This window comes from Typopeltis vanoorti, chromosome 5, assembly GCF_054136105.1.
Source record: "Typopeltis vanoorti isolate ZY-2024b chromosome 5, IOZ_Tvanoo_1.0, whole genome shotgun sequence".
In the NCBI taxonomy this organism is placed as follows: domain Eukaryota; kingdom Metazoa; phylum Arthropoda; class Arachnida; order Uropygi; family Thelyphonidae; genus Typopeltis; species Typopeltis vanoorti.
The window spans coordinates 47,292,290-47,306,913 of record NC_143553.1 but is presented as its reverse complement, the minus strand read 5'-3'; the positions used below and the strand labels follow the sequence as shown (position 1 = coordinate 47,306,913).

The 14,624-nt window shown below is 33.4% G+C and overlaps 1 protein-coding gene across 3 annotated transcripts in view; it reads right to left on the bottom strand.

The window, feature by feature from the left end:
* The window catches only part of LOC150106361 (uncharacterized), a 103,643-nt gene extending 89,233 nt beyond the window's left edge, over positions 1-14,410 (bottom strand). For all 3 annotated transcript variants that reach the window (XM_090393101.1, XM_090393099.1, XM_090393098.1), the window contains exon 1: positions 14,261-14,410. The gene's annotated coding sequence lies outside the window, so the exon portion shown is untranslated. The remainder of the gene's footprint in view (positions 1-14,260) is intronic.
* Positions 14,411-14,624: the final 214 nt, after the last annotated feature.

The following is a 14,624-nucleotide window of genomic DNA, read 5'->3' as shown; positions in this document are numbered from 1 at the left end:
ATCCAATGGAGGAGCAGATAGCCCTTGATCGTGTTAGGGATTCCGCTTTAAATTCAAAATTGTCGAACAAACTTCGGATGGAATTTGACGAGTTGTATGTCGGAAGCGAATTTACCACAGAGTATTCTATAAAGAAAAGGATACAAAAGCGTATTATCCAAATTGAAAATTTGGATAATACGCTTTTGTATTATTTTCGTATTATCCAGATTGAAAATTTAAATAATACGCTTAGATGACACACTTCAGGATGAACACATTAATTTTAGATATAGGTTACACTTACTTTACAGTTTGTTTGCTGCTCAAAAGTCTTACTACCTCGCAACTTTAATATGCTTATGATGCCACTAAGCAACTGCAGAAGGCGGTCATCGGAATCACTGTTCCACAAAACTTTGTAATCGAAGGAGACCAGTGGAAGTTTTTGAGGAGTCCGAGGAACGCACTTACTAATCCAACAATAAGAATTATAAAAGTTATGCTGCCCTGCGCTTTTGTTATTCTTCCACTGGAAAGTTATGAGAATATGTCATCAGACATATACGGTAAATGCAGAAATTTTCTCGAAAAATCTGTTCTTGAAAGTAGAGATTGCTGCTGAAATATGCACAAAAATGAGCCTCAGTAGCTCACTCGGTATAGCCGAAGCCCTTTGGTCGTAAAGACCTAGATTCGATTTCCGTCCAAGACGTGAGGAACCTTTATCTGGTCTCTTTCGACTAAAGGTGAGTTATCCGGTCTCATACGAGGTATGGGATTTTTTCACCCAGAAACTCCGGTTTTTCATCCCCCAGAACAGGCAAACTGGCCCCGTGAACACACGCATTTACAGACATAGGACACACCAGGAAGCATAGGCTAATCACCTTATTCTCAAAGCGGTCGCGTTTTCGAATCGTGATATGCAATGCCTAATATTCGTGAAAGAAAGATAGGAGAGGGTATGTACAAAAATGATCTGCAATCCAATTGTCAAAATAAATAAAATTAAATAAAAATTGCATCCATTTTCAACACGTGTCCTAAAACATGGAGGTGAAAATATGAGATTATAAAAACCCTATATAAAAGGGCAAAATCAATCAGTTCAGATAACAATGCCCTTACTACTGAACTTATTCATATTCTTAACACCTTTGTAGCCAATGGATACAACTCCCATAAAATCCAAAAAATATTAAAATCAGTTACCCCCCCCTCTCCTCAACAAGGACTACTCTAAATCTGTCACTATTCCTTATATTTTGTTAACTTCTGAAAAGTTAACAAAAATCTTAAAAAAATATGACTTGACAACTTGTTACAAACCATATCAAAAAATCGGCATCTCTCATCTGCTCTCCCAAGGACCAGCCACTTCCTTTAGACCTACCTGGAGTTTACCAGGTCCCTTGTAGTTATAAACTGTCTTACTATGGCCAAACAGGCAGGACTGCTAATATCAGGATATCTGAACATAAGAATTATATCCGTTTCCACCGTTATAGCCACTCAAGACTTGCTGACCATCCCTTGGACACCTGCCATAAAATACGTTGGAAGAAAGCTTCCTTACTACACTGCATCAAGTTTAAATATGAGAGATTATTATCATAATCAGTCTCAGCCTTAAAAAACCTCCCCAAACCTCAATAAATTTGGATGCATGAGACTACCCCAAATATGGGAGGCTTGCATTCTTAGAACATCAGCCCAAACAGCCAAGAGTAATACCCAATTTGGCCCACTAGGTGGCACCCTTTAGGACTCTAGGACTGACTTCAGTTGTTTTCTTCAGCCATTTTTGCTCAGTGTTAGTGCCTGCGTGCATATTTCATTAATTTTTATGTTTCCTGAAGATGGTAATGTAACAATATCGAAATATTGGATGCAAGGCCGTATTCATGGGTGTGCGAACTGTGCGGTGGCACAGGGCCCCGCAAAGCGCAAAAAAATTGAAAAACGAAAATCATTAATTTTTTAAAATTATTATATAAATTAATATAATTATCATATAGAAAAATATATGTATATAATTTTACAACCAGTATTGTTATATTAAGCTAAATAAGATCGTAGCGGTAGTAAACCATACAACATAGTGTTAAATAGGGAAAAGTGCATTTTAAGGAGTTTTTTTTTATTTTAGTTTATGATTTTATGAACAACTAAGTATATACACATACTGTCATGGCAATTTTTTATGTGACATTACTTGCAAAACATCTTAAAAAATATATTTTGTAAACTGGTTTTAGGTTATCCGACATCAGAATTTTTCTTCAATAGCAGTTTTCATTCTATATTAGATTTATTTATTTTCTAATATCTATTTTAGATATATTTTATTTATCAGGTAAGTAATTTTGTTTTAATTTATTAACTTATTTCATAATTAAATCTATCGTATTTAATTCTAGAGTATGACTAGTCGTGAGAGAGATTATTATGGAAGAAAATACCCAAGTGGGCATGAAAAACGAAAGCGAAAACAAGAAAAAGAAGCGGCTGAGGAACGTCAAAGAAATTCACTGTTTAAATTTACGAAGTTGAATTCATATATTTGTTCAGATATATCAGTTGATAACGGGAGTTCTGAAATAACTACAAACAGTTCTTCGGCTTCAACATTAAATAATAATGAGAGTTCTGACATACTCAAAGGAAGCGGAGAACATGACGCGTTTGGTCAAACAATGAGTATTGAAAATCCTAAAGCGGAGACACCAGAGGAAGGTGAACTATTTACTATTGATGATCTAGCAACATAGCCCAAAATTTTGGACAACGTGGTCCATGTCTCCTCCGACTGAAAATGATATTCCAAAAGATGACAAGAGGTGTTTTTCCAATTGTCCTAACATAGCTCACTACGTTAGGACAATTGCAAACGGAGAGAAGCAAAACAGAAGATGGCTTGTATATTCAAACTCTTCCAACACTTTTTGTTTTTGTTGCAAATTATTTTCTTCTGATGAAAATTTTTTTATCTAATAATGGCTTTTATGACTGGCGACATGTAAGTGAAAGATTAAATTCGCACGAACGAAATCCAGTGCACATGAAATGCATGTATCCATGGAGACAAATGGAATGTGATTTAAAAAATCACAATACAATTGATCAGGCAAATCAAAATGTCATAAAATTTGAAGCAGAACGGTTAAGAAATGTTTTAAGACGAATAGTAGCAGCAATTCTTTATTTATCCGAACATAATTTAGCTTTTAGGGGTAATTTTGATACTTTGTACAGGGCCCATAATGGTAATTTTTTTTAATCATAGAATTAATTGCAGAATTTGATCCACTTTTAAAAGATCATTTAATGCGATGTTCGGGAAAAAATTATAGGTAAGAAATAAAATTCGTATCTATCACCCATTTTGCAAAATGAATTAATTGTTGATATGGGAACCAAAATTCTACAAAATATTGTAAATATGATACGACAGGCAAAGTACTATTCAATAATTCTCGATTGTACTCCTGATGTTAGTCATCAGGGGCAAATTTCATTAACTTTTAGATTTTTACATATATTTGAAGCAGATATTGAGATTCGTGAACACTTTTTGACGTTTTTAACAACTAATGACACTACTATATATGAAAATATAAAATCACTTTTGAATAAATTAAATCTTAAATTGTCAGATTGTAGAGGGCAAGGGTATGATAACGGAGAGAATATGAAAGGAGTATATAAGGGAGTCCGTGCTTACATTTTGAATGAAAACGAAAAGGCATTTTATACTCCTTGCGCCTGTCATAATTTAAATTTGATTTTAGGGGATGTCGCAAAATCATCAATTATAGCAATACATTTTTTAAATGTTATACAAAAAATATATACATTATTTGCTGCTTCAGCTTCAACGTTGGGACATATTAAAGAAATTTGTTAAACAATTAACTCCAAAACCGTTATGTAATACAAGATGGAAATGTAGAATAGAATCAGTTAGAGCTCTACGTTTTCAAATTCCAGAATTTTTAAATGCACTGAAAGAATTATCTAAAACTGCATCAAATAATACTATCAAAGTAGAAGTGGTTTCAATATATGAACAAATAGATTCATTGTAATTTGATATGAGCTTTTGTCAAAAGTTAAAGTATTACAAAATGCAAAAATTCCCATAGACGTAGCAACTAAGCATATTAAAGGGTTAATGCAGTACTTTGAAGAACAGAGAATATCAGGATTTGATAGCTGTTTTGAGATTACTAAAGAACTCAAATCTATTAGAAATAGAAATTAAATTTAAGGAAAGTCGAGTACGTCGAAGAAAAGTATTTTTTGATTATGAAAGCCTGATGAAACAAACATAGGTGCTAAGAAAGATAATTTTAGGATAAATTTCTTTTTTGTAATTTTAGATACTGCTCTACAATCTGTCAAAAAAAATATTTGAATTGTATGAAATTCACGAAAAATCATTTCGATTTCTTTATATGAAATTAATAAGAAAAATGAATTAAAATTTTGCTGCAAACAGCTGTATCAAAAATTAAATACAGATATTGATGAATCTTAATTTTGCAATAAATTAATTATTTTTAGAAATATTGTTCCAGAAGATGCACCCATTAATATTTTAAAATTCATAATTGCAAATAATTTGTTGGGTATTTATCCAAATATTAATACGATATTTAAAATATTATTGACCAGTCGAGTTACGGTCGCATCAGCAGAAAGGTCATTTTCCAAATTAAAATGAATAAAAACCTATTTGCGATCTTCTATGTCTCAAGAACGTTTGTCGTCTCTGGCAATAATATCTATAGAGCATGAAATTGCAAAAAAAATTTGAATTTTTATAGCGTTATAAATGATTTTATTGATAAGCGCATTAGGTTAAATAAAATTTAATATATTAAGATTTTTTTTTAATCTTATAAGTTGTTATACATATATTTCATTCTTTATAGTAAAAATGGATATTTTTTTCATATTTTTAGATTATTATTTATATTATTAAATAAATCATTGTTCTGGCGTATTTATATGATAATGTACTTACATAATAAAATAATATATCATGTACATACAAACACATTTAATTTTTAACTAATCTTTTCCTTTTACTTAAATTGATGCTAAAGAGCATACTTGTTTATTTATGTGCATAAATATTTTTCATATTTGATTTAATTAATTAACAAGATATTCTTCCATTTAAAATTTCCCTAAATGTTATTAACTTTCAGGGGTCCCGCTTTTCCATTTCGCACAGAGCCCCGCAAAATGTAGAAACGAGCCTGGTTGGATGTATTAATTAAAGTTATTTAGTTAATATAATAATATACGTTGTTCTTTACTTAAAATCAACAGTTATGTATCACCAACGTATAAGCTTATCTACAAGAATAAAACTTTTCATCTCGCAAAAGAGGCAAATTAGCCAGAAGAAAATGCAATTCACAGACAAAATATACTCACTGGCATATGACTAACCACCTTATAAAAATTAAGGTTACGAAAGGCAAGGATACTGCAGGTTGCGGGCTTGTAAGTATTATTGATGATGACATATATAAAAACATAAAATCAGTGGCTCAGCGGAAAGGCCTGCAATTATCGAGGTCCAAAGGAATACGTTATGTGTGTAGGGGGAGGGGGGAGTTATAGTTCTGTAAGTTTAAAATTTTCTTTAATTTTAAAGAAAATTAAAATAAAGATAGAAATAATAAAAATAAATAAAAGAAATAAAAGAAAAATTAATCTGAAACCTGAACTCTTAGTAAACGAGCTCTAAATTGAAAATAATACTAGGTTAGGATTAAACAGTTTTCACTGCATATAGTTCCAAGTATAAGCATTTGTTATAATTAATTGCATGGCTCCAATGAATATCATTTATGCATAATACGTTTCATAAGGTACTGATGTCTTCTAATTATAAATGAAGATCTCTGTTAATTTGTCAGTAACATAAAAAGAGCCTTCATTCTTTCTGAACATGGTATGTAGAGTCCTTGACTTAATATCTGCTACATCCTGATTTTTTTCGTTACATTCCTGTACTGCACTGAATCTACTAAGTCGATCCATTAGTTTGAAAATGCAGTATGAAAAAAAAAAAAAAAAAAAGACGTTTTGAAAGAATTCCAGAAACTTTGATATTTATTTACGATGAGCTATTTATGATTTACGATAAACTATGATATTTATTTACGCCAGTTATGCGAATGAAAAATTTCGAATTTTTGCAAACGAAAAAGTTATTTCTGAATAGTTTGCCTTTAGGAAACACGCCAACCAGTTTCATCAGTAGTAAATCTACCCTATTAAAAGTTTTTTTTTTTTCGACAAAAACATTGTAACGTTTACAGATAACTGTAGTATTAATTAGTGTCTTTTTCACTTCACTCAGAACTTGGAGATGCCCATATGATGATGATAATAATAATAACTGTTTGCAGTGGGGAATTCTCCATTCTTGCTATGCAAGCTCATTCCATTTAGGCTTTTATTTTTGTAGACAGAAGACGTCTTAAGCTTGCGCGGCAATAATTGAGGCTTGCGTTGTGTATCGAAGGCCGATGCTTGCTCGTCTAGTCAAAGCTACCTTGGCTTGCTCTGTTGTGGGCGCTTCCAGGTCCTCGCTGCGGCACTGTGATTTCATGCGCTCGCATAACCATTTCCTCTCTCTTCACGTCGTCTTAAACACAAGGCCATACGCAGTCAAAGTAGCTCTAGCCAGTGAGCTTACACACACCTTTACAAGTGTGCGTGTTGCTTGGGAAAATAAAGTTACAACCAACTTTTTATGACGATGTTATTGACCAGTTCATAAAGAAGAACCGTAGGGGAGAATTTGTATTCAAGTAGCCAAATTGAGAAAGATAGAATATCATTTGTAAAATAAATGTTGTGTTTGTATAATTAAATGTACATACATTTCTAAATATATAGTTTTAAATGGTCAGTAATTCATTATTCCGCTAATCAGGCTTCAATCACACCTCTCACTCCCTGAATGATAACAAGAGCACGCGTGAATTTCAAGACCAGCATTCACCCCTTTTTTAACAACTGTAACCAGAGTAGTGCAAGGTAAATTTTGCCTACAGCCTCTCTTCTGTTCGATACACTGTCGTCACTAAACTTAATTTCACTCTTAGCATGTAATGTAATAGGTTTACACGTCTTCTTTTCCCTGAAGCAGCAGCACCCTCAGGTTACATTTTATGCTATTATTAATAACAATAAAATAAAATAACAGTTATAAACAGTTTACAGTGAAACACCAAAACACAACCGAGAAGTAGCGAGCCACGATGTCATAAATAAACAGTTCACGAAAACTATGCATTGGTTGATTCCCAGCAGCGTAGTGTCGCTAAAACCGTAGTATGAGCGCATGGTCATAATTGAAAGGTGTCATGAAGCAGAATAGTACTATATATGAGAAAATATCGAATCGACTTTCGTGATACTATAACTTCGTTATATTAATAACGAAGTTATAGGAAAAAATGTGAAAAAATAAATAAATTATGTAGACAATCTCCGAAACAGAAAATCCATTATGAAGAATTCTAGAGAAAAGCAAGAGTGGTTTCAGTTACTGAAAGCAGAAAGAAAGATACTTTGCCGGTAATAAAATGCGTTAGTGAAATTTTCACGCACGCAGTGAAAATTTAAAACAAATAATTGGATAACATTTTTCTATCATTACATGGTCAAGTAAAGACACAAACTCATTTAATTGGATTTGATTCTCTCCAAATATTGATTGATAACGTTTACCAGGTAATGAAAACGAAATAAAATTTAATAAAATTAACTTTTTTTTTTCTTTTTGTCATAACATTGAAATCAGATTGTACAAGGATGTCAAATTCAGAGGATTAAAAGATTTTTAAATCAGCCTGCTGTGACTGTACTGTGCATCGATTTCAGTAATATTACATAAGAGGGGTGGTCGTCCTCTGGGGGGTGGGACGACCCGTTTCTATTAGAATCTCCTACGAGATTCTAATAGGAACGGAGATCCGTTTACTGTAGAGGTAGATTTGCTATTATAGAAAATTTCCAGTAACAATACAGCGTAATTTAGGTAGCCATAGCCACAAATTAAGTGGTGGAAACTTGCTGGAGTGTAACAAGTGCTTATTCAAGGTCGAATCAAATGCGTGTGTACTCTAGCGGTATACGATAAGACTGTTTAAAGCGCTGCATGCGGAGGTTAATCTTCCATCACTTTGATATGCATGGTGTCCGTGTTGTTAGAAGGCAGTAAATCAACAATGGCTTAGTGATGTAGATGAAAGGGGATTTGTTTTCTCCACCAGAAGAACAGGATCTGGCCAAGAAGTGAACTTAGAAAATGACTACCTCAATCGGCAAAATGCCTAGATACAACACAAGAGAGAGAGTCTTAGTTGACGTGTAATGAGCATTTAGAGAGATTAAAGAAAAAAAACTGCTTATATAACATAAAAAAAATGGTACTCCAACTTGTGTTGGTTGTCCGCTATAGAATCACAATATCTGGAGAGTATTAGCGTACGAAATATCTGTGGGCCCTGGCAGTTATAAAAAAAAAATCCATCTTCTCTTGTCCAAGGATTAACTTGCATCCACCTTTCTATGTAGAAAGAGTTAGATCATACTCGTACATTAGATTCGGTAACGTTGGGTGAATTCAGGGCCTTTCACCTGAAAGTGAGCTACCTGGGCATATGTGGAGGTAGAGCATTTTTTCTCCCGGGTACTCGCATTTTTAATCCCTCAAAAGAGGTAAAGTAAACCTGCTACAACACCCGTGATTTCCAGACAGCAGACAATGCGGATAAGAATTAGCTGCCCTCCCATAAGCATTAAGCAAGCTTATATAAGAAGCCAACTTACTTGGCCGTGATAAGAGAGAATGGAATAAAAAAATTTTAATATTTTTTCCCCGTTTCAATCCTTTCCGATCCACATAAAATTCTTCAGCGTTTTGAACTGAAGTGTATATGATCTTTTTTTTCCCCTCCCAAAATGTTAAATATGCTTCTTCAGTATTATAAGCTTGCACTCAGTATTTTGAAAGTGGATTTAATAATCATGACTGTCGACCATGTTTCACTCCTTTCGAAGAATATTAAGAAAAGGGTCTTCTTTCACTAGTATTCCCTTCCTCCCCCCCCCCACGTGCCCTTTTCCAGTTTAGTTCAAAAGAGCTCCAAATTCTCTATTTTCTTCCTTGCTATAAGGTTCACTCAGCTCTTTTTCGAAACATAGAATTTGTTTTATGGAGCTACGTGTTTTGATGTAAAAGAGTTGAAAGGATTACCTTTTGTGAAGATATATCAAACTAGGTATATGGTTTAAGAAAAGCACGTTCCTTCATCTATTAGCATCAGTCACAATTCAGTTACACTAATATTATAACACCTTAGTTGAAAAAAAAATTGACATAAACACAAGTTATAACATTAACCTGATACTACCGATACGTTTATCTTTGTTTCCTAAAGTAGCTGAAAAAAAATTGATCCTCAATCAGAAGAAAAATGATAGCCGCTGTGAACAAGTTATAGTAAAGCAAGCAGCCGAGATGATACTCTTCTCTTGAAAACTTACACATCCGTAGAACATTTTTTTCTTTTCTGGTAAATTAATACATTAACACATCGAATAACTTATATAAACTCGCATTTGATTTCTATAATCTCTTAAAACTAATGAATGATTTCTTTAAATTTGATGTCATGGCATGCTCATGACATTCAAATATATAAACTTACCTTGACATATTAACAAGTAAGAAAAGTGTTCTGTTCCCCCTAGTGGGTGTCACTACGAAGTAAATTAATTTGTTTCTGATATAACAGTGTTCGTCGTAATTATTTTAAAGAAACTTATATTGTTTCTTTCTTTCTTCAGTTTTAACAATTGTCGTGGAAATCTTCAATAAGAAATTTATCTGTTCAAAAAGCTAATACTTTAACTGATCTATCAGTGATAGGAGTGCACCGGCTACACACAGTTTCTATTTGTTTTAATAAAATGTTTCATTGTTCTGGATCTTGAAACCGAATGTCTTTCCCAGTAGGCTTGCTCATTACTTTCTTCCAGTTAACGGATATCATTCGGTGCTGGCAGTAGTTCATCGTCTGTCTCAAACTCGAGCTATATGTTCATTCCATTTTCTGTTGCGTTTGTGCCAAGTAACATCCAGTACTCACTTCCGGTTTGTTAGGATTTCATGTGGGATTCGGCCGCTGGAATATCTGGCATTCTTATCCACGCTGCCTGTGACTTGACAGCTCTTCTGCTTTTGTTAGTGACCTTGTTTCCTTTCATTACAGCATTATCGATAGGATTATCGAGTTGAAAAGACTTTTCACCCTATCTTGAGAAATATCCTTGATAGAATGGAATCCCCCACCATCCTTCTCCTTTTTGCACGAGTAATTTTTCAGGTCATGATGCACTGAGCCCTAGATAAATGTAGGTAGTATCATTTCTTTCACCTCCTACTTTTCTTCTGAAAGAAAAAGCAAAGTTCAAGCGTCTGTTCTTTTGATTCCTGCATATAACGAGAATTTTTGCTGGAATGACATTACTGTGTAAAACAGCAGGTTCTGATCTAGCACACACACAAAAAAAAAAAAAAAAAAAAACCACAGAAAGACTTAAAAGTTGTTTCAATAATATATAAAATGTACAAATAAAAAAAAAAAACGAACATATTGAAAGAAAGACCAGCTAGTGACTGCCCAAAGAGATACTCCTATACAACTCAATTGGAGGACGTAGAAGTCAATGGAGACCAAGGAAAAGAGATGAAATAGCCCATATGACCGAAAATCTTGGAAAGATAATGATGTATAGGTGACGCCATATTTGCTACATCTACCGGTGGTATTGTATGCTAGATGTAAATTACACTAGGAACTGTACCGAGATTACACACATTACGTATGGATGCATGATATCTTTTTATATCATGGCAGTGACTATAACTCGGTTGTTTCGGTGTCCCCTTACATCCGCGCTATGACCAGGAAATTGTGAATCAGATTTTAGTTCAGTTTGAACTAAGAACCTGTTTCATAAGCACAGTTCATATAATTCAATGCGAAGAATTTTTCATGTAATCAGTTGTAAGCAGTCTTTTTTCTCTCCAGAAGTATGCAAAATATTCTTATTAAAAAAAAAAAAAAAGTTAAACTCAGGGCAGAATAATATTCAGCGGATTCCAATACAAAATGATAAAATTACTCGGTGAAAGAGGTTTTCTCTCGAAATTTCAAGTTTCTTCTTTCCGCAGAACATAAAAACTGGCCGCTAAGCACGAACGTTGAAAGACACATTCCTTCAGCTTGATATAAATTCTAAACAGTTTAACTTTTTAAGAAGGCAAATGCAACCCAACTATCCAAACATTATGAAATATTCTGACATTAAATATGATTGAAGTTCAGAATGCTGAGTAACATATCGCAGCTGCTTCATCGTCCTGAGTATTTAAATTTAAAACCTAGGAAGGTTATATAAAAGTTACGCAGCGAAATCTGAACATGCGCAGGGCACGTTGACAGAATTGTGAAAGCTTTTGCTGACATGACAGTTTTTAACATTATACCCACCAAGTTATTGCCTTTGTACAACAGTGAAATGCCAAGCATGGCGAATTATGAGTTATTCACTAATATAAACTAGGAATTCTTCATCTTTGACTGTTTTTATAACGGCATTTTCCATGAGGAAAATAGAAATTTAATAATTCTGATTTTAACTATATGCAAAGTCTATCTTTACTGTCGATTAAATTTCTTTGGCAAAAGCCTATAGCTGTTTCTTCATTGTCGCTTAATTGCTTTTTAAGTGAAATTTAGTTAAGTATTAAGTAAAGAAGTCAAAAATCACTACTTTACTCCTTATTAATAATTTTTAAACATGGTTAAGATTGCTTAATCATGGTTAGGACACATTTACCGCAAAATAACCCATCTGTCTGTTGCTGAAATTTCTGTTTATCATTTTTTATATAAGCGAGTTGAGCATTATATTTCTATCCCTTAAGAAGTATTACATTTTCAACCGAAAACGTTTCTACGTAATCGGAAGTACACCATACAATAAGTGAAAGCAACGGTCACTTCTTGTTGGTAATGGTATTATTTCGTTTGCAACGGAGCTGTTATCACCAAAAATAAGTGAACTTCTCTCTTTGGCAACAAAAGTGTTCTGTGGGAGAATCAGGACTGCATAGCCAGAACAGTTGTGGAACTTTAATTTCCATGAAACTAGATCTTATAACTCTAGCTTTATGGAAGAAAACTGAGATCGACAGTATGACCGTATCACAAGCAGTTGGGAAGATGTACTGCGTATGTATTTTCTCGAGAGTTTCGCCATTTCTAAACTCTATTGTCGGTCGTAAACACTGTGAAGCTGTGTATTCACCGCTGTATAAATTCATTTCCATTGCGGAGGCCAAGAACATTGAGTAGCGTATCAATCCAAATAAAGTTTGATGTTCATTGATTATGTGGGACATTGTGTATGCATGAACGATCCTGTCCCTATGCTGATCCTGCCCGACTTCAGTTTCCTAATCTCTACTGGCGGTTTCTTAACCTACAAATCATCTCTTAATTATTGTATCACGCTTGCTTTATGACTTTTCACACTGTCGACTACCGTTGACCTTTGCAATGTTCAGATAGCCGAAGCTAAATATCGTCAGACATTCGAAGATATACTGAGTTCAGTACGCTCCTTGTTTGTTTTTTTTTAACACACGCACACTTTTTATACTTGTTCCTTCGATCAGTTCGTACCCTTCATAATGGGTGTACATCCTTTAGTAGCATTTTTGTTTTCTCGAGATAATTTAGTGAAGTTGATGGACGTGAGTATATTATAATATTTAATGTTAATCTAGGTGAATTTTTAGTATTCTGGATATTATTATTATTTTTTAATTAATTTTTGATGGGAAATATACAGTGTTTATATTATATCTTCTCCTTCGATCCATGTATCAACAACGATGGCATACTGTTTTACGTGAATAATTATTTGAAGGCGTTGACTTTTATTGTTACACTTGTATTTTACACTAAAATTGTTTAAAATTTATTTACATATCTGTTTATAATGATTGGCGTATTGGTATTGTTATTATCTTGAGAGTAATAATGATTTCTTATTAGATATGTGTTGTTGAACACGTTACATCTGAACAAGTAAATCCTGACATATTTCTCCTATCGGTTTTGTTCATCAGATGGAAGAGGCATAAAGAGGCAAAAAATGTGATGAAATATTCTATTTCATCACATTTTTTCTCTCGCGATTTCGGTAGTTTATTATGAGTTATCTAGGTTACTCTTCTTCACCTTCTTGTTACTTGACTGTTGTTCATAAAACAATGTCTGTTTTGTGGGACAAAAGGAGCTGGTGACATAAAATGAGCTGGTGAGCACGCAGTTGTCACCGATGTAATACATTCTCGCTCATGGTTTTAGTACCTTCGTACTGATTCCAAACAAAAGCTAACCAATATGAGTTATTCTTATCAAAAACTCTGCATTACACTTGTAAACCCCTTTTCCCTAACTACCGAATTTTGTATTCACGGACAGTCATAGATTGAATTTATAATATGAGATTAACTCCTGAAAGCGATTCTAAAGCAAGTCACATAATCAATAAATTTATCCCATATTTTTCTTGATCTGGTTTAAATTTTAAATAATAAAAAAATTCCATAGCTTCGTTGTAGGCAACATTGCATTTACATCTTAGACATTTTGGTCTAGTGTCCCAAAAATAAAGAAAGAAAGTAAATGAAAAAAAAAAAAATCTGACAAAGTTTTGTAAATAAAACGAAGTTTCGAAATCGACCACCAAAAGCTATACAATATCATTACATTCCTTTAAAACTGAAGCTCTCAAGTATAAATAACGTATTTTGAGTATATTATTTTATTACACGCATACTAGCAGTAATAATTATGGTAATTAATTTGTATCATAAATCTATATTCAGCAATATAATTTTTTTGTCTCTTCTTCAAACAGTATGTAAAAGTTTCCATTATTTTTTTCAACTTCAGAGATCTTATATTTGTTTCGTTATTATACCATATAAATTCATAATTATTTAATTTCTGATTAAATAATCCAATACCGAACTGCATATTTTAGGTAACAACTGGCAGCGTTTGACAAGGAATGTGAAATTCACTTAATAAAATTTCTGTTTTATAATATTATTACTGTTAGCATTCATAGAGTTTCAAATACTGATAGAGGGCTTTACCTGATTGCTCTGTTGCTATGCCTCCGGCAATACGAACCGAAGCCTAAACCAAGGTTGTAAGAATAGCGGCTGAGATGGCAAATGGAAAGTAATAACAGCTGGTCCTTTGGATTTCTTGAACTTCCAGGTGTTTGTACGAACTTTTCAAAGATTTGCAGTGCACTTCCAGCAAATTAATAAGAATAGTAAAGCTGCAAGGTGCATTAGTACTAGCGCAGTGAGTTCTGCTTATCAACAGAAACGCTTATTGGAAGGCGAGAATGGCGTCGGTATCACGTGACGAGAGGAACGGGAATAGCGTTCATTTTTTTTTCCAGCGGAGAGTAAAGAATGCAATATACGCACTCTTGGCCAAGTTGTGTAA